General features: G+C 37.3%; 1 protein-coding gene across 1 annotated transcript in view; it reads left to right on the top strand.

The window, feature by feature from the left end:
- Positions 1 to 20,639, top strand: part of tln2b (talin 2b) — a 124,265-nt gene that overhangs the window by 16,982 nt on the left and 86,644 nt on the right. Inside the window, exon 2 of the mRNA XM_083545856.1 lies at positions 15,076 to 15,126. The gene's annotated coding sequence lies outside the window, so the exon portion shown is untranslated. The remainder of the gene's footprint in view (positions 1 to 15,075; positions 15,127 to 20,639) is intronic.

Below are 20,639 nucleotides of genomic sequence, written 5' to 3' on the forward strand. Positions count from 1 at the left end.
CTGTCTGCCTGACATTAATTGTATGAAGCTATGAAAACCAGAGGTCGGTATGACCGCATGTTTATAGAGCAAATGAAATTACAAATAGTTTCAAACAATAGCTGTGTATGATTTTGTGATTTTTGTTTTATTTTTTTATTTTTTTTATTTTTATTTTTTCTCTCCATTTGTTTGACTTCCATCTGTGGAAATTCTAAAATCTAATATCATTCAATGCATTGAAGACTTGCTGAACCGTGAGCAGTTGCTAGCCATTTAGCATCTTTACTATCTATAGATCTTGGAGCATGCACAATGTCAGTACTCTCAAAGAGCTCTGATTACATGTACAACATTTTTCAGAATCTTGAGACAAGCCAGAACGAGAGATTATATTACAACTCCTAAATCCTTTCACTAGTCATCTATATTGTTTTGGAAATAATTTCAGGATTATTTAACTTTGGTTAACTGTCTTCATGAACTTCATGGCAAATTGATTGTATATGTTCCAGCTTCATACATTCCACTGATGAAAAGGAAAAATGCAGTGTGCTACAATTTTTCTTCATTGCACAGTTGTTTCCTTACATGGAGGGGGGGAAATAAGTATTCATTTTGAGTTCTTTTCTATTTTATAGCAGTAATGCGATGCCTTAATATCAGGATTTATGTCTGGTGCAAAAATATTTTTGAGCAGCTTTAAAATGTTGAGTGTAGTATCTGAAATCATAAACTAAAAGTTAAAGTATTCACAGTTCTTCACTTTTTCCACATTTTATGTTACAGCCTTATTCCAAAATGGATATATTGAATTATTTTCCTCAAAATTCAGTTGCTTTGGACATGAGCACCAACCAAGCCATGAAGTCCAAAGCATTGTCTGTAGACCTCCGAGACAGGATTGTATTGATGCACAGATTTTTGGAAGGGCACAGAAGAATTTCCGCAGCATTGAAGGTCCCAACTAGCACAGTGACCTCCATCATCCGTTAATGGAAGAAGTTTGGAACCACTAGGACTCATCCTAGAGCGGGGCACTCGGCGAAACTAAGTGATTGAGGGATAAGGGCCTTAGACAGGGAGGTGACCAAGAACCCGATGGTCATTTTTAAAGAGCTCCTGCATTGCTTTGTGGAGAGAGGAGAACCTTCCAGAAGCTTAACCATCTCTGCAGCACTCCACTAATCAGCCCTGTATTGTAGATGGAAGCCACTCCTCAGTAAAAAGCACATGACATCTTCCCTGGTGTTTGCCAAAAGGAATCTGAAGAACTCTTAGACTATAAGAAACAAAATTCTCTGGTCAGATAAAACGAAGATTGAAATCTGTCTGGAGGAAACCAGGCATTATTTTTTGAGGGGAAAAAAAATAATGAATAATTTTGGAATAAGGCTGTAATATAATAAAATGTGGTAAAAGTGAAGTGCTGTGAACACTTTCCGGATACATTGTAGATATTTTAAAGGAGTCGGATTTATGATCTTTTATTTTTTATTTTGTATTTCTATAAAACCAAGACATTTCAATAAAACCTATAGTATAACACAGACCACACATCCTATTTAAAATGTAAGTTATGTGATAAATGGGGAAAATATGGCTATATTTAAAACCAATATTGTTGTTTTATTATATCACTGACAGTGTTAAATGTATTATTTTTGCATCTACAGATTATAGTGTTTGATTACATGATGCTCTTCTGTCAGAAGTCATGTAGTCTAATGTCCATTCAGTTCAGTTTTGCTTTTAACAGTAGACATCACAAAAAGTATTTTAAAGAAATATAGATTAAGGTTTAGATCCCGAAAGAGTGAGCCAGAGGGAGGACTAGTAAGGAAGAACTTCCGAAAAGACTATATAAGGAAGAAACCTCGGTTTTGGAACCCATGATGTCTTGCAACTATGCATATAACCCATCTTATTTTCCATGATGTGCGGTTTATATTCTGATGAATAACAAATGCTTTCTGACTAACCTTTTTAGAGATTCAGTTAAATCAATATATATATATATATATATATATATATATATATATATATACACACACAGTGAGGAAAATAAGTATTTCAACACCCTGCTATTTTGCAAGTTCTCCCACTTAAAAAAAATGGAGGGGTCTGAAATTGTCATCGTAGGTGCACGTCCACTGTGAGAGACATAATCTAAAAAAAAAGATCCAGAAATCACAATGTATGATTTTTTTTTTAACTATTTATTTGTATGATTCAGCTGCAAATAAGTATTTGAACACCTGAGAAAGTCAATGTTAATATTTGGTACAGTAGCCTTTGTTTGCAATTACAGAGGTCAAACGTTTCCTTTAGTTTTTCACCAGGTTTGCAAACACTGCAGGAGGGATTTTGGCCCACTCCTCCACACAGATCTTCTCTAGATCAGTCAGGTTTCTGGCCTGTCACTGAGAAACACGGAGTTTGAGCTCCCTCCAAAGATTCTCTATTGGTTTTAGGTCTGGAGACTGGCTAGGCCATGCCAGAACCTTGATATGCTTCTTACAGAGCCACTCCTTGGTTATCCTGGCTGTGTGCTTCGGGTCATTGTCATGTTGGAAGACCCAGCCTCGACCCATCTTTAATGCTCTAACTGAGGGAAGGAGGTTGTTCCCAAAATCTCGCAATACATGGCCCTGGTCATCCTCTCCTTAATACAGTGCAGTCGCCCTGTCCCATGTGCAGAAAAACACCCCCCAAAGCATGATGCTACCACCCCCATGCTTCACAGTAGGGATGGTGTTCTTGGGATGGTACTCATCATTCTTCTTCCTCCAAACACGTTTAGTGGAATTATGACCCAAAAGTTCTATTTTGGTCTCATCTGACCACATGACTTTCTCCCATGACTCCTTTGGATCATCCAAATGGTCATTGGCAAACTTAAGACATGCCTGGACATGTGCTGGTTTAAGCAGGGAAACCTTCCGTGCCATGCATGATTTCAAACCATGACGTCTTAGTGTATTACCAACAGTAACCTTGGAAACGGTGGCCCCAGCTCTTTTCAGGTCATTGATCAGCTCCTCCCTTGTAGTTCTGGGCTGATTTCTCACCTACTTTAGGATCATTGAGACCCCACGAGGTGAGATCTTGCATGGAGCCCCAGTTCGAGGGAAATTGACAGTCATGTTTAGCTTCTTCCATTTTCTAATGATTGCTCCAACAGTGGACCTTTTTTCACCAAGCTGCTTGGCAATTTCCCCGTAGCCCTTTCCAGCCTTGTGGAGGTGTACATTTTTGTCTCTAGTGTCTTTGGACAGCTCTTTGGTCTTGGCCATGTTAGTAGTTGGATTCTTACTGATTGTATGGGGTGGACAGGTGTCTTTATGCAGCTAACGACTTCAAACAGGTGCATCTAATTTAGGATAATAAATGTAGTGGAGGTGGACATTTTAAAGGCAGACTATCAGGTCTTTGAGGGTCAGAATTCTAGCTGATAGACAGGTGTTCAAATACTTATGCAGCTGTATTATACAAATAAATAGTTTAAAAATCATATATTGTGATTTCTGGATTTTTTTTTTTAGATTATGTCTCTCACAGTGGACATGCACCTACGATGACAATTTCAGACCCCTCCATGATTTCTAAGTGGGAGAACTTGCAAAATAGCAGGGTGTTCAAATACTTATTTTATATATATATATATATATATATATATTAAATAAATCTTTTTTTTAATTTAAATAACACTTTCGGAAACTATAGGGGAATAAAATAATAAGAATATATGCCACAGCTCAAAGGAGAGCCAAATATTTGGATGCAGCAGCATCTTTTCAGTGTCCCTTGGCTGCTTTGCCTTGTAGCACCAAAATTAAATTCTGTGTGCAAGTTTAAAATGATACAGCGGTAACTGCTAACCATCTGCTGTTGGCATTTTGGCCAGCTGTGATGATCCTAGACATGGCAGGGTTGAGTTTCCCCAAAGGAAGGCTCAGTGTGCAGAGCTGAAATTCCCTTAGAGGCTCTACCCTGACCTTTCACTCCATAGCAGAGGCTTTTGTTGGCTTAGCTGACCTGCCATAGAAGTACCAGGTAATGAAAAGCCTGGGAGAGTGGGCATTTATTTTAGTCTGAGAATGCATCTTCTGCCAGATTCTCTGTAATCCACCTGGCTGGGATCTTTTGAGATCTACAGGTGTGCTTCATCTGGCTGACTTAGGCAACCTGTTTGTTATTGGAATGGAGTTATTGGCTTGTAGGAAATGGTTCCGAAAAAGGCTGCAACTAACGATTTCTTTTTTATTAATAGGGTAAAAAAAAAAAAAGCTTTTGACGTTTTATAAAGCTCATAGTGGCTGCTTGTTGAGGAGTGCATGGGGGATTTCTCCTTTGAACAATATCCCCTCATGCTGGGTTGTTTGTTTTTGTAAAACAACAACAAAAAACTATACAGCACTTTAGTATGCAAGGTGAAGCAATATCTGCAAGTCTACATTTGTATTTTTTAATGATATTTGCAGATGGCAAGTTGATGACAATGCTTAAACAAATCTATATAAAATATAATACAACATTGTTTTGCAAATTTTTGTTTAAAAAATAGTTTGTTCAGTTTTGCTGAAATAAGCATCTAGAAAATTTGTATTTAATTTTGTATAATAATTAAATGATATATGAATAAATTAAATTTACAAATATTGAAAACAAGCATTTGAACGTGTAGTGAAGCTGGAGTAAATCATGTTTGAAAACAAAAGTTAATTGTTATAGACAGATGCTATAAAAAGGGAATGGAATAATATGCAGAAAGCTAACAGGCTTGATTTAAACAAAAAGGAAAAAACTGCATTCTTTGACAAATTTAATTATTGATTATGATCTATTTAATAGATTGGTGTTGCAGCCCTAGTTCAGAGGCTTTAGAAAGCTGTTAGTATAACCTGTACCTGGAACATCATTAATATTGTAGCACTGCTCTGGTTGAAATGTTGGCATGTGCTGGATCAAATTGCAAGTGACGGATCATAGGGTCAGGTCAGTCAGTGTTCTGATGCATCACTGACTTCACGCAACATTGCTGTCAATCCAGTCGAATGTCTCTTTCTCTTACAGACCTCTGTTTTGGACAAGATTAGAAATTCTAACACTGCTTGTCTACTGGTAGAAGTAACACTCAGGGAAACATGTAAAGTGTTCAGGCTACTGTGTTAGTTGGAAGAAAATGCAGCTGCGATTAAATTATAATGAGGTTACTCAAAGGGAGCTCTGAAGTGGATTAGCACAGAACAGCCTAGGGAGAGGAGGCTTGGAGCAACATGTTGCACTTTACAAGGCCCAGTGAAACAGAGTTATGAGGGACGGTAGCTCTTTGTGTTCTTATGATAGAGCTGGACCTCAAGCTCTGTTTTCTGACTTGCTCCTAAAACCTTTTTGTTAGCCTTTCTAAGGCAAGGCTGTGGGACGCTTGTACAGAATGTCACAGCAATGGAGAAGGTTTAGTGAACGAGTATGTGGTTAGCAGAAAGCTGTTAGGAAACATTGGTGCATAGCAGACTTGGCCATGTGTGGATGGACATATGAGTCCTTTCATGCTTCTTTGCTAGCGAGCTGAGTACTGGGACTAATTGAATTACAAAGGCCCCTCCTATACACACTCATCTCCCTGACCTCATACAGGAGGGCATCACTAATCATTCTGAATGTCATTTTCCCCCAAATGGGGGCTTCTGACTTGGAGTGCCTCACCAGTGTGGTCGAGGTTTTAATTTTCCAGGGAATCTTCATGGCCTGGATTAAATGGCTTTTTTCCAGAAGGCTCCATCTTCACCCAGTGACCTCTAAAAATGACTGAGAGCAGCTGTTCCACAGATGTGGCATGGAAATAGGTTCTACTATCCACTAATGAAAGATTTACCAGCTAAAAATGTAAGGAAAAACAAAATTGATGAGTTACACTATACATACAACTGTACAACTGACTATATAATTGTGGTCGAAACGTCAATATTGTGCTAGTGACTTGTCTAATGTTTCATGATACTTGAAGGATTCTGTCATAAATTAGTGGGTGAAGATTGTTACATCTGCAGGCCCTCTTATTTATGATCCTGTTCCTCATCAATAGGTTTATCCCATACTTGTGAATGTTCTTATTGAGCCTGTATAAATACAAAACATGGTATATATGTTTTTGTAGGCTAGAATATAAAATGTTCTCACTAGATTGAATCTTAATGGGGGAAAAGAGCACTTTCTAAGGGTGGGGAGCTTTTATGTTATTACTAAATAATCATTATCAATAGTTATTACTTAATAAATACACATGTATCTATATTCATGGGATTCCCAAAATGTATATTCATTTGTGTGTGCATTTGAAATAAATAAGCACTTGGTCTTCAGTATGATATGTATGTAAAATGGCCTGAACTCAAGTCAGATTATTAATTCTATCAGTACAAGTTACCATATTGTTTTAATTTACTTATATAAAGGAGATGATGTGAATTTCTTTTCTTTTTTTTTTGTATGTATACCACTTTTCTTGTGTAATTGTTCCTTAGGGTTCCAACTAAATTCTTTCATATCCAGTTTGACAAATGAGGCCCATTGTTTATTAAATGGCCATCTTAAAATTTGTTTTGTATTACATTCTGTATGTGAAACACTACACTGTATTTAAAGGGCATTTATCCCCAGTTGGACTGAATCCTAGGCACCTATAGATTACAGGGAACTAAATAACAATCTTATAATGACGTCGGTTTCATGTTGAAGCAAGAGCAAATGTGGCATTTTACAGGCATTGTAGTAACCTTCTTGGTTTAGATAAACAATGTTGGAAAGATGTTTGGCAGGTCTGAGCTTTTCCTAAAGCAGTTTGGCCATTGCTTATAAAACTAAACAGATTTGTGTCATGCATAAATAAGATTTACAGCTACATCTGCACTCTTTCTAATGAAGAATATACAGACACTGAGGAGGGAGAGAGGAGGGGGAATTGATTTTATTTCCTGTCTCTGGGAATTGCTCTTTGCATTCTTGCAAGCAGGCTACACGGCTCTGTCATATGTAGGAGGAGAGATTACAGAAACTGATGTTCACTGAGAGTGAAGAGGTGTGTCCTGCCTCACAAGTGTATGTGCTAATCTTGGCAATTTTCTAATGGTTTTGTTTTCTAATAATCTATATTCTTCAATGCAAATACATTTGTTTATATTTTTAATGTATTGGTCTTTCCTTGTTACTGGTTAATCTTTAATATGAGGTATGACAGTGTGAATTTTGATAGCACCGCTGAAACCCCAAGCAAGCCTGTGTACACACACTTGCGCGTTTGAATATCTTTTAAATGTTCTTTGCATTCTTATTTTTACTTTGTAGTTTTTACACCTGACCCAGTGATCCATCGAAAGCATAAATAAATCACCCTCAGTTGCGACGTTCATTAAGACTGCTTCGGAGTTATTTGTGTGTTTCATCTCGTGTGAGTAATAGTTATGTGAAATGCCAAGGGCTGATTTAACGGCGGCCGAAATACTCGTCGAATTTTAAAATGACTCTTTTTAGGTCATCCTATCATTATCTTCAGTGTTATGCATCATAGCAGGAGACTCAACTGATGGGTGAGCTAAAGGTCACTGAATTTGTGAATTAGAATGCGAACCAGATATTTTCCAGACACAATTTAGACCTTCAGTTTCAGTACAGAATCATAATTAATATTACACCATTAACTGTGTAAAAAAAAAAAAAGAAAACTCGTCTGAATGTCTTGCATACTGTTTTTGTATATTTCTTTTTTATTTAACCTGCATTAGCAATGTTCCCATGTGATGTTAACAGTATACAACTGTTCACTTCTCCTGGGGATAATGAAAATATGGAGTAGAATTTGCCTACTTCAGAGAAATATTTAATACATCACTAATACTTCTAATAAAACATCTTTCATGGTTTTTGGGTGGAGAAATTCTTTACACGTGTAGTAAAATGCAGTAAAAATCCTCAAAACCGCCAGGTCTTACCTTGGCTAACAGTAATTCAGCTATCATTTAGCTGCTTTGTTTGCCAGTTTTAGTAGACTTACTCTAAATATGTGTATTGACATCACTTTAATTTAAATGATATGCTTTACAGATTTTGGAATTTTGTTTAGGTCTGCATGTTTTCATTGGTTGACATTTGATTCTAATTCCAGTAGGGGTAACTCTGTCTACAGCTAGCTACGGTGGCTAATGTGACAGAGTTTTCCTGTGTCTGTGGGTTCTCTCAAATAGCTTGTACATTTGCACACAGTAATTTTCACTTGCAAATGTGAGTGAAATGCTCACACTGACTCCTGTGGAAATACGATTTTGCCACAGCCTTTTTTTTCTCTCTCTCTCTTTTTGTGGCTGAATTCCAAACTGTATTTGTCCAAGAGGAGGATTGAGTTCTTTATTTTTTTTTCTTATTGCCTATCCCTCTGGAGTTCAGAGTCCTAGTTCCTGTTGTGTTTTTTCCTGAAAGTGGTGAAGTGTAGATTTCTGCAGTCAAACTGTCTGGGACAGGCCTAACATCTGGTGGTGTAATATGAATACATGTACAGCATGATCTTACATTTCTTTTTTGATGCAACATGCTTTTAATGAGGCACTTGAGCAGTTTCATCATGTGCGTTATACAGTACGGTTTTGCTATGAATCAGACAGAATGAGTTTATTAAGAGCTGGGGTGTTTTTCTTGAGGGGATGTTGGTGAATGATTGGGGTGTGTGTGGAGGTTTATGATCAAACCTTGGTGCATACACACGTACTAAAATGAGGTATCAGTTCTTTAATATGTTGAATGGGAGACACATGTCATGTATTCATCCTATTGCAGAATATTAGCAGCCACTTGGCTAATTACTTCCTCTCCACAGCAGAATCAGTGTTCATAAGCTGTTTGAGTTGTCAGTTGCATTGCCACATTCCTAGTGGTGGAATTTGGGACAGCAGCTTATAGATACGTTTGTTTTACTCCCTCTGCCTAAAATTTTAGCCTAAAGAGCTCATTAGTAAGACAGTGTGTTCAGAGTAACATGCACAGTTGACTAGGCAATTAGGTTACCTTTGCCAAGAGAGAAGGACATTAAATGAGGTTAAGTGGCCGAGGGACTACTTGTAGTAGCATAGATTTCTTTATCAGATTTGGTTCATGGGGTATGTTTGAACTACTTCCATTTTCCCTTTCTAAACTGGTCTCACTACATACACCAGCCCTTGGAAACAGAATTAATATCAGATACAGGGTGTTTTTGGGTAAGAGAATCAGACTCACAGAGAGCAGTTAGAAAACTCCTTCACCATGTGTTTGCAGTGAAATACTGCTGGTGAAACTCTACCCTTGGTCAAGGTGGCAAAAACTGTGTAGTGCCATCGCTTCTCTTTTCCAGTGTGGAGGCAAATTTATGCCACCTGAATAATATCAGATTAACAGAAGCAGCAGGCAGACCACAGCTAATGTCATGCTGTCCAAGTAGCAAAACTCATTATGATAGCATTTGTATGCGCATCTGGTCTACTATATGTCTAGGTATAGGGTCGGTGGGATATTTGTAATGGTCTGACAAATGGAAAAAAAAATCGATGTTTTGCAAAAAAATTTTATTCTCCCTACTGCCTAATCTTATACCTCATTGCATTTATTTATCTATAATTTGTTTGGGATAACTAGACTTTAATTCTTGAACTTTACAGTTCTTACTCTCTCTGTTTCCCCCCTTTCTCTCTCATGCCCTCTTTCTCTTCGTGTCTTTCTGTCTCTCTCTCTCTTTCTAAATTTGGTGACCTCACTGATCACTTTAAAAGGAACACTTTCTTATTAATGCAGTTCAGAATATTGCTTGGCAGCAGTATAATGCTTAGGCCTTGAATTTTTGAGGTTCCTGCTTATCATGTTTATTTGAGGTATTGTAGCCTTCATGTTTAGCTTACACCATTCTCAGCTGTCTTCTCATAGCAGCAAGGCCTTTAAACTTGAGAGAGGGAGATTGTACAAGTATAATAACTGTTTGCCCATGTGCCCAGCTGTCGATCCTGAGTTCATGTGTTTTTACTACTGTTTCTCTAATGCACATACCGTGTTTAACGGCCGATTACTTTAGCACAGATTTTACCCATAATATTTTGTTGATTCTGTGTATTTGTACATGTAGAACTGTATGTGAGCTGTAACTGCAGGAGTAAGTACATGGAAATAGTTTTATGTTTTCACATTGGAAGAATCATGAATATATGGTGCTATAAATATGCTTAGTTATTAATAGGCTGTGATAATGCTTGCATAACAGTTTCTAGTCATTTGTGCAGTCTGAGCTAGCATACATTTGCCTTTTAAGATTTGAGTAAAACTGATTCCAACTTGAGATGTTATGAGTGTACTTTATATTAATAGGGTCCTGTAGTCCTGCTGTTGTTCAACACAAATTATAATACTAATCTGTTCACAATACAGGTACTAGTTACAAAAACTGGATTCGATTCTTCATAAACATTTGCACAGTTTTATTTGGCAAATATATAAAGGTCATATATAATATCTTTTCATGCATTCTTAAATGTATTATTGTATAGATTATTTGCATAAACATTTTTTTCCCTTTTTTTTCCTGTTTGTAACCTTGGATAAGGTTCCCTTTTTAATTCTTATCCCAAATAGAACCTTACTTTAGCAAAGTTACAGAATGTACACATGCAGAACTCTACAGACTGTGCTAATGCGTGAGCTAGAGGAGTCAGAATAGTAAAACCGTTCTCTATGCCATTCACGCTTGTCCTCAGTGACACAGCTCATTCTTCTCATTTATCACCTCCCTGAATAGTGCCTTCGTTCCTCCAGGGCTGAGACCCTGCATCCTTCAAGATCAGTTCCAAACAAGGGACATATTCCACAGCACAGAAAGATTTCTTCAATACCCTCTGGACATGACGTCACTGAAAAGCTACTTGGTGAACCATGGTGTCACTACTGCTGTCCCTGACAAAGTGTGCCTTTTATTTTCGTGGCCTTGAATTTTCAGTATTGGGGTTGATTGGTGGTTGGGTTTGACGGATGGAATTTTCTGGGATGTTTGAAGGAATTTGTTTGAGCACAATGCCTTCTTAATGATCTGGGAAAAGTGGCTTTCCTAAATGTAGGAACACATCTGAAGATGTCCATTGTGAGTAAGAGCTTCCCATGACCAGCTGTACATACAATTCCTTAGTTGGACATTTTATTATTTAAAATTATCCATAAGGAAGGTTGTGGTGATTTATAATTGAGTGGGCTCAGCTGTCTGTTTTCTATGTTGCATGAAGAAATGTCCTCCTGTGGGTTCTTACTGTTGTGCTCTCTTGAGCTCTTTTTTTAACTGGAACCTGGATAAGCTACAAAATCTAGTACTCCCAAGGCTGCAACAAAAATGTTAAATCATTGGCCACCTTTATTGATTCATCTTGCAAAGTGCACAGAACTTTTAAAAGTGCAAGCTGGGCAGGAAGAGTTTAAAGCAGCACATAGACATTTCTGGAAGTGTGCTTTAAAAAGCGTGCACCTCATATGTTCTAGGCAACACTGCCCTGTCAGCAGTACCCTCTTTTATCTCAGAGTGCTCTTGTTCACATCTTTCAGATAGTACAGAAAACTAGTTGAGCTGTTTCTGGCAGGGACTATATGAGGAACTTTTTTGAAAAGTCTGAAACACAGATTTTACTATTGGATCTGTTTTAATGCAACTGGCATAGTCTATAAGGAAAAGTGTCAATCATCGACAAGCTTGTTTCTCTGGTATGACTTCTGATACAATTTTATCAATGCAAAACTATGATCAGAACTATTCCATAGTCTGCAGCATATACAGTTTGACTTGTCATAGATCTGCATCCTGATAATTTGTTTTAGATTTGTAGCAGTTGTCTCACCCTTAGCCTGTGGACGGGTGAAAGGTAAACATTTATTTTTTTTATTATTATTTTTTTTTTAATATAACGTAACATGAACTGAACTTACCAAATTAACATTGACACTTAATGTTTGTTAGGCTACATATCAGTATGCATGTCCATGCCAAATGTAGGAGCCAGAATTTCATAGTTAATTTAATAGTAGTAGACAAGATAATATATTATCTAAAGAATCTTAAGCTTCAGCATAAAAAATATTTGTGAATAGAAATGAAAAATAAACTATAAAAGCTAGCTTCTTAACCAGTTCATGGATTCTAAATCCCTATCAGTAATGCTTATTTTTATTAAATGCTTTTCCCTACGTAATGCTTGTATCTAGGGAGTTGGAAACTTATGACTCTGTCTGCTTCCTGATCCCGGTTGCCATAGAAACTACCCTCAAAAGGTGTCGTCAGGTTTTTATCCCCTTTTGAGAGAAATTAATTTTTTTATCTAAATATGAAAAATTATGTATGCTATATATTTTGGTTACCTGTTGGTTAGCAGTTATCTCATCTTCATTTTATTTTGGTGATCTGTTTTTGGTTTATAGGTCACTCTCTATTCAAGCAGATAGAAACTTGATCTTGTTTGACTTGAAAAAAAAGCCTGGGAAAATTGCCAAGATGGCGGCTGACTTTACTGTATGGGCTTGCATATGGACTTAATCGGATGGACTTGGTCTAGCATGCATTAGAAGACCAATTCTGGATATGCAAGGCAAAAGTTAAATTTGAATGATGCCTTCTGTATGAACCAGTGTGTACATATATACAGTATAGTTAATACTATACAAATATGTTATTATGACTCTATTCTTTAACTCAGGGCATATAATTCTGTGGGCTAATTCTGTGCTCTTGTGGAAATTTTATGTAATGAAATCCTCTCTGATTCTGTGAAATCAATATAGTCTTACTCAGCCAGTCCATCATTTTGATGCCTGTGCTTTAATTTAGTTGATGGATTAAATTGACTGATGCACCATTTAACTGTGTTTGTATGCGTTTCATTTAATTTTGGATGGTTCAATAGTATTAAGAAAGAAAGTAAGAAATGTGTTGACAGCAATCCGTATATTGCTTATGTTGAGCATTTTGCAAAGACTACTATTTATTTTAATTTTTTTGTTTGTTTTGTTTTAACTTTTATCTATACAAGATTTTTTTGTATTACATTTCAGACCCCAGCAGAAAGCCATGCTGTAGTTTACAGCATCTCGAAGAGCTATGTGCTGCTTGAATACTGTATACTCTTTCAAGCTTGGTTTTAGATGTGCCTTGTAAACATGTAAATACCTCCAAGCTGTTTTTATATAAACGATCCTGACCCTTCACAATGGCATTCCTTCATGTCCTTCTCAGTGACCCTGATGTCCTCTCACCACTTACCAATTAGGTCCCAAATATACAGTTTCCCTCTCTAGTTTAGCTCTGACTGTTTGGAGTCATAACCGCCTGAGCTTTGTTGTACTTTTTGTGCACTCTTAACATCTGATAACTAAACAACTTCTTGCTTGGGTGGTTAAAGAAGAACATTTTTGTCTTCAGAGCTATAGAAAACAACGCTGGCTTTAGTGCCATGTTAAACACTAAGTATAGATTAGAGGCAACTGCATGAGTGGTCTGTTTTTGAGCTCAGTATTGGGCCTCTAAGCTCATTACACTAATCTGGTTGGGGTTCAGGCTCTCTTCCTCCAGCTTCACAAATGATCGAGCCCCAGACTGTAGTCTTTTGCAGATGTACATAAAGCCACGAAGCCTCTTTATTCTCCCAAACATGTATAAAGGTAAAAGCTTTCTAGCCAAACCTGCATTTTCAAACTAGAGAGCAAATTAATTGAAGTCTGCCTTGTTTGTCATGAGCAGTGTTTAAGAAGCCCAACATGAAATACAATAAAAGGGTGTAATAAACATGAACAAGGTACATTACTTTTTTTTTTAGTCTTTTTTTTTTTTTTTGCTTGTCATTCCCCCCCCAAATATGCTCTAGGTGAACAAGTACAACTTACACAAAGGAAAAACGACAGGATTTTTGTGTTCCTTAGTCATATATGAAAGAGCTGGTTGAAGACGTGCAGCTTTTCTGCATTTGCTTTTGGAACTGGTATAACATGATTATGAACCTGGAAACACTTAAATAAAATCTAGAGGGATCATAAATGTGCAGTTTTAGGCTCCCAATTAATACCCTGAGCAGCCATCAGTACTACTTCCTACTTTCTTCCCACATTTTCTCTAGATGTTTTTCCACTTACCCCAGTCTCTTCTAAATCTTTTAGTATTGTTCAAATGATGATGATTTAGTTTGGTGTAAATGGCATGAGAACGTGTTGTCATGATACCCTCTCTGAAGGCCTTTCCTCCTAAACAAAAGATAATACTGGAAGAATGAATCACAATTTAGATTGGGCAGGTTTGGCTTTTGATGTTAAATGTTGACTGTATTTGTGCTAGAAAGACAATAGATTACTAAAAGCCTCTAGAAGTCCTGTTGTTTGACAGGCCTATTTGAACATCCTTAGTGTTCAGCCTTTTAAACTCTGCCAATACTTGGTTTGGATTAGAGTCGAAACAGAAAAGACCGTTTGCTGGATTGTCTACTTAAGGAAAACGCTTAATCTTCTTTTTCTCACAGAATGAAAGGGAATGTTTACAAATATGTATCTTATTACCTGCCTGCACCTCCCATTGTGGGGAAAAAACATCTCTGACCTGTTTCTTTTTTCTTTTCAACCTTTTGCTTCCCACTCTTCTACACACTGGCTTGTTCCGAACCTCTTGCTATATCTCTTTTCCCCTCCTGACCATAACCTTTTACCAATTTCTCCCTGAACCTTTCACCATGCTTTCCTCCACTAATGACTGCATTAGAAGGCCCGTGATGCCCTCAGAGCTTCACACCAGCACTTGTGCTGAAATAACGAGCATTTCATAATGGCGTGGTTTTTTTTTTTTGCGTGGTTTTTCTTTTGTTTTTTGTTTCTGGAATTAAATGAGTAAACGTGTAGCTGCAGTGCAGACAAAATAAATCAGGTCAATTATTAGTTGTTTTATAATATAAGGCTAAACCTGTCGAGTGTTATTAGCAGAAATTGCTCTGCCCAAAAACTGTGATTCAGCAAGAATCCTGCTGATTAGTCTTCCTGTTTCTAACTGGCTTTCTCTTTTATTTTTTTTAGCTGTGGAGAGCTGTGTGAGGTGCTTTTGCCATTGTATGTGCAAACAATAAGGTAAGACCCATTTGCTTCTAATCTTTAGAGCAAACTGCACAGTCTGCAATATTTGATGATGAAGCAAAAAAGAGAGCATTTCTTTTGTTGTTTTTGTTGATGGTTGCGTTTATTAAACAGTTGGCTGCTTAGTTTTCCTGTCTGCAGGACCAGGTGTTCTCAGTCAAAGGGTGCACAGTCTTTCTGGCGATCAGTGTTAAATGTCTCAGTGAATGAGCACTGACTCTTTTTCTGAGAACTGGTAATGAAATTCGGGGCCCCTTTGTAGCTCCTAGCAGGGGCTCGCCACTCTGAATAGTCCTGTGCTGCTCAGAAAGGGCCCTTATGCTCCGTGACTAGAGCTGACCAAAAGCCACTCGGCCCCCAGGAAAAAGGCCTGGGCTGCAGTTGCTATGGTGACCAGAGTATGTGGCGCATGACATAGTAGTGGCTGCCAGTTGCTAACAAAGCATGGCAGCATCCTTCCCTTCTTCAAGTGCTTTAATCCTCCATCTCTCTCTCTCTCTCTCTCTCTCTCTCTCTCTCTCTCTCTCTCCCCCGCTCTCTCTCTCCCCCACTACCTCAATCACTGTAGCAAAGAAGCTCAAAAGACTCTTTGCTCTTCTCTCCTGGGTACACAGAGCAGGAAATGCATGGTTGGCTGTGCAGAGAGGCTGGACTCTACTGGCCTCAGCTGTGATAGAGTGAGTGTAAATGCACTGTAGTGGTTTATTAGTACAAGAGCTTATGAAGCATGCTGCTGTTGGATAGTCCTCTTCCTGTTAGCATGCGGTATTCACGCGTTCGTCATTGTTCCATGACAGGCTAGAGTAAACGAACACTGCTCTCAGTTCCAGCGATTGGTGGGCACGTTCTTATTTGTGGAGCATCTTTATAGGACACATTGGATTAGGAAGCATTTGTTGGACTGACAGGCAAGAGCTTCTCTGCTCTTTTACTTCAGAACAACTGTAATTGCATGCAGTCCCTCAGCATCCTTCAGGAAAACTCTGTGAAATAAATAATGCTCCAGTTTAAAAAAAAGAGCTGTTTTATCATTTTCCAGCCAATAAAAATTTTCTTTTCTCACCATACATTTCGTAGCACCCCCCTGCACCTTCCCAAATGCCCCCCAACAAACACACACACACACGCACACGAATACTTTTTACTTTAAAATAATAACTTTTTAAACATTTCATTATTTTTAAAAGCTGTTTTGATATCAAATGTAGACCCAAAGATATAGAAAATAAGAAATCTGTTTGGTTTGCTTGGGACTCCCACCGCTTGTCTTTAAAATTCATCCCAAGGTCGAGTTGTTGACCAGACATTAATCATCTGTAGAGAAAACATCCAGTACGATAGGTGCAGGACTAATTGAGTGCAGGGAAAAGAAGCCGAACATGAGTGCTTTATCTCCAGGCTGGCTGACTGTCTAATTTGAGTTTTGTTTGGTTACATCGGCTGTCTCTTCATTGGGGGGGGTTCACTTTGTTTGCAGGCCAAGTGTGCACTGTGTGTGAGTAATTGGTAGGTAAGAATAATGGGTTTGTGGCGTTGAGAGGAGACGCACAGGCAGGGTTGTGTACTCTAGCAGGATGAAAGAAGACCAGCTGAACCAGACGTTAGCTAACTTTAACCTTCATCAATCCCCAGCCCTGACCCCTTTTGCATTTAATGTAATGACAGAACTTAGCATACGTCAATATTTGGTTAGTCTAAATACCCAATAATCAAAGCAAACATTATTCCTATTGTGGACACTTGAATAAAACCATTCTATTCAGACCGTCTGTTGCAGCTGCCTATGTCGACAGCATTAGATATCTGTCTGTCTTAGCAAAGGCAATGCCATAATTCTGTTCACCTGATGAGCTACATGAAACATTTAAATTGTACTGCATTGTGACAGGCAGCATTTTGCTATCTAGTTTTATTTAACCAGCTTAGCCATTATATTTCTAGCTAAGTCTATTTAAAAGTCAGTTCTACCTCTAAGCTTTAACTTCAGTAATTAAATGGAGAAATCCAGAAGCTGCTTAAAATAATAAACTTTCTTTCAGCTTCTCCCATTAGGGGTCGCCACAGCGGATCGTCCGTATTTATGATCCGCATGTTTGATTTGGCACATGTTTTTATGCTGGATGCCCTTCCTAACCCAACCCTCCCCATTTATCCGGTCTTGCTGTTTAAAATAATAACAGTCTTAAATTGCTAAAGAACTTTGATCTAAACATGTAATACAATGGTATAAGAAACAGGGTATTTAGGAAACAGTATAAACTATTGCACTATATTACTTTGTCAATCACAACAATTGTGCACCCAAATAGTCAGTTAAATTATGGGGGGAATATATTTATAATTACAGCATTTTGTAGCTGCATGTTTATATTTATGGAATTTTGAGAATGTTCTTTAGCATCTAACAGTACAAAAATGGAGTTTCAAGAAAACCATATTCAATACGTCATGCTTTGTATGTCAAGGACTTAAAAGTACCTTTTATCTTTTCTTAATGTCTGTACATAGTTTGCACTATTTTTTTTTCATTTAAATTTATTTAGACAGATTTTGTTTTTTATATTATTTCTGATGTTTTGTTTGTTTTACTTTATTGCGATTCCATTTTTACTTGCTTTGGCAATTCAAATGTGTAATTATTGCCAATAAAGGCAATAAAGGAGCTTTATGCCAATAGTGCTTTATCCCAATAAAGCACCTGAAAACGTAGAAAACTTTCAGATCTAAAAAGACCTTGATGAAAGATATGCAGTGTGAAGATATAATAGGTTTAGCTAAATATACATAATTCAATTATTAGCTCCTAATTTTAAAATGTTGAATAATTTTTGGGGCGATTATTCAACTTCAAAAAAATTATTTTACAATCAGTTCTTTTTTTTAACCCCTGAAGTCAAAAACGTTGATATTATGCAAATGATGAATATGTTGCTGTCTAGAAGAAATGTAGTAGCTTTATAACAGATTTTTGATTATACAATAAAAATGCTGCAATGATCAGATTATGCATGTAGGTTTATTCCCAGTCTAAGCGTTAAACCTGCCAGAACCTGAGAGACCATATGAATAGTCCTGTTGTAGTAGCGATAGTCTCTATTTTGCAGTCCTTGACTGTTTTATTTCTACAGGGTCTTGTTCACTGAGGTACTCTAAGGTGTCAGACAGCTTTCCCTTGTGGCCCTTTCAATTTTTTACACTGGGTCAGGACAGATCAGACTCATTTCACTCAGTCTTTCTGGGTCTTTCCACAGGAGAAGAGAACTGAGGCTCATTGCATCTTTTTTTTAATGCTTACACCCTGTAATGGAGTGCATCACATTTGGCTCTGGTGTTGAAAATGCATGTGGAGTTTGACACACACACTTGAGATTTTAAAAATAAAGTTTGACATACAGTAATTACAAAGCACAAAGACATTATACTATAAAAATTGTTACATGCTATAACTCCAATTTGTCCAAAACATATAATATATATAATAAAATTCTTAAAAAAAAAAAAAAAGAAAGAAATTTAGTGTCAAAAACTTAAACTCCCTATTTTTATTTGCTCTCAGTTCACAGGAACTCTGTTGTTAACTACAATATGTCCTGTTTTCATGGGGTATAAATATGATGATGCACACGTGCCACCAAAGAATTTTCAAAGTAGAAAAAGGCAGCTGGTTCACAGATGGATAAAGAAACCCTACTGGAAACCTGTGGTTTGAACCGAAGATGCAATTCCACATGGACAGCTCTAAGAATATAAAGGAGGTTTAAATGTTCTGCATGGAAAATTAGTCCAAGATTTGCCACAATTTTAGACGCTACAAGAAGAGGCTCAGTGTTGCTGTTTTCTCGATAGCAGGGGGCACAAATAAAAAAAAATGATTGTATTTTTCATTACCCTTTTTTACATTCCCAGACCATGGATACATGCTTGCTGAAAACTAGAAGTACGCCAGGCCATTATTTTTCAATCTTCCACAGCCAAGTTTCCGCCTGTAGCCTCAGATTCCAGTTCATGGTTAACAGACGTGGAGCCTGACATGGTATCACATTCAACTAATGGTGGTTGTGAAGAGTGGCTTGCAAGTTTATATAGCCGCCCTGTTTGCTCGGACCATTTCTCTTCTGACCTCTCTTATCAACCAGGCATTTCCATGTCAGTTTCACATCATTCTGTGTAGACTCTTGCGACTATTCATGGTTGTTAGTTGCAAAGATCACATTTTTCCCAAAAATTCTTATATGAACATTTAAATAAAGCCTTTCCCTGTATGTATTTATTATACATTGCATTGCTGCCATATGATTGACTGACTAGATGGTTTCATGAATAAACAAGTAGTTTAAATGAATGATACAGGGTTTTCTAATAAACTAACCTTTGAGTGACATTAATATTACAGTAAAATTTGATTACATTCCTGTATTTTTGTATCTAAAAAATAATGCACTAGCCAGAGTGCTGCTATAGTAAATAGCAGCATTGCTATGGGTGTGATATTGCTATTATACACCAATAATAAATACCATTATGTAACTGACATTTTAGATTCAATTCTTATTATATTTTTTGCTGTATCAGTGAAAATTGTTCCCAGAGAAGCCATAGCTGGGTAGAGCGTTTCATATTACCCTGGAAGCACACTGACTGACTGCCTGGGAGACTGCAGTAGTAACGTTTTAAAAATTGTTAAAGTTGAAATTTTGTGTAGACCTGTAAGCATGAACATAATCTATCATAGTAACAAAGACATGAAAGTGGAGAAACATGCACCATTATACTCTGTCTTCAAAGATATCACCTAATACTGTTAGCCAATTTCCCTCTAGCAATAACACTATGCTGCCAATATTCAACAAAGTTAAAGTCTACCAGTAACTAGAATGCACATTACTGAACAAGGACATTTATTTAGAAGCACCATAGCCATTCTCACATAGCTGCTTCTTTCACATCACGGCTAAAAGCTCATGCTCTCTCTTCTCCCCAACAGCACTTGGCCATCTGTTCATCTTCTTTTTGGACATTTGAATACAGGATTAATTTATGACTGAACTATATACTGGAACTGACTGGCTGTGGGCAGCAGTAATGCCTTCCTCTTCTGTCAGGCCTTTCTGAAAATAAGACTCCGGTCTCGAAAGGGATTTCCCACTTGCATACCACTTTGGTTATTTGATTCTCTTTTTAGAGATGGGAGGGCTGATTTCAGTGTAGTGGTGCAACACGTGGGCAATACTCTAAGCTGGAAATTGGGTCAGGAAGACCATTTCTCTCTAGTATGAATAACATCATGCAACTTTCTTTAATATATGTGCCTGTAATTTCCAGTTTTATTAAAAAACCTCCAAACTGAGGTATGTCTCAAAAAATGCTTTATCGTTTGTTTTGTTTTCTGACTTTGCATATATAAAGATGTCTGCTCATTATCATCAGTATGATTGGAATGATCAATAAATTTCTTCCCATGTTATTTACCTTGATGCACTTCTTACATACAGTATTGTTCAAAATAA

This window comes from Silurus aristotelis, assembly GCF_946808225.1.
Source record: "Silurus aristotelis genome assembly, chromosome: 7".
NCBI lineage: Eukaryota > Metazoa > Chordata > Actinopteri > Siluriformes > Siluridae > Silurus > Silurus aristotelis.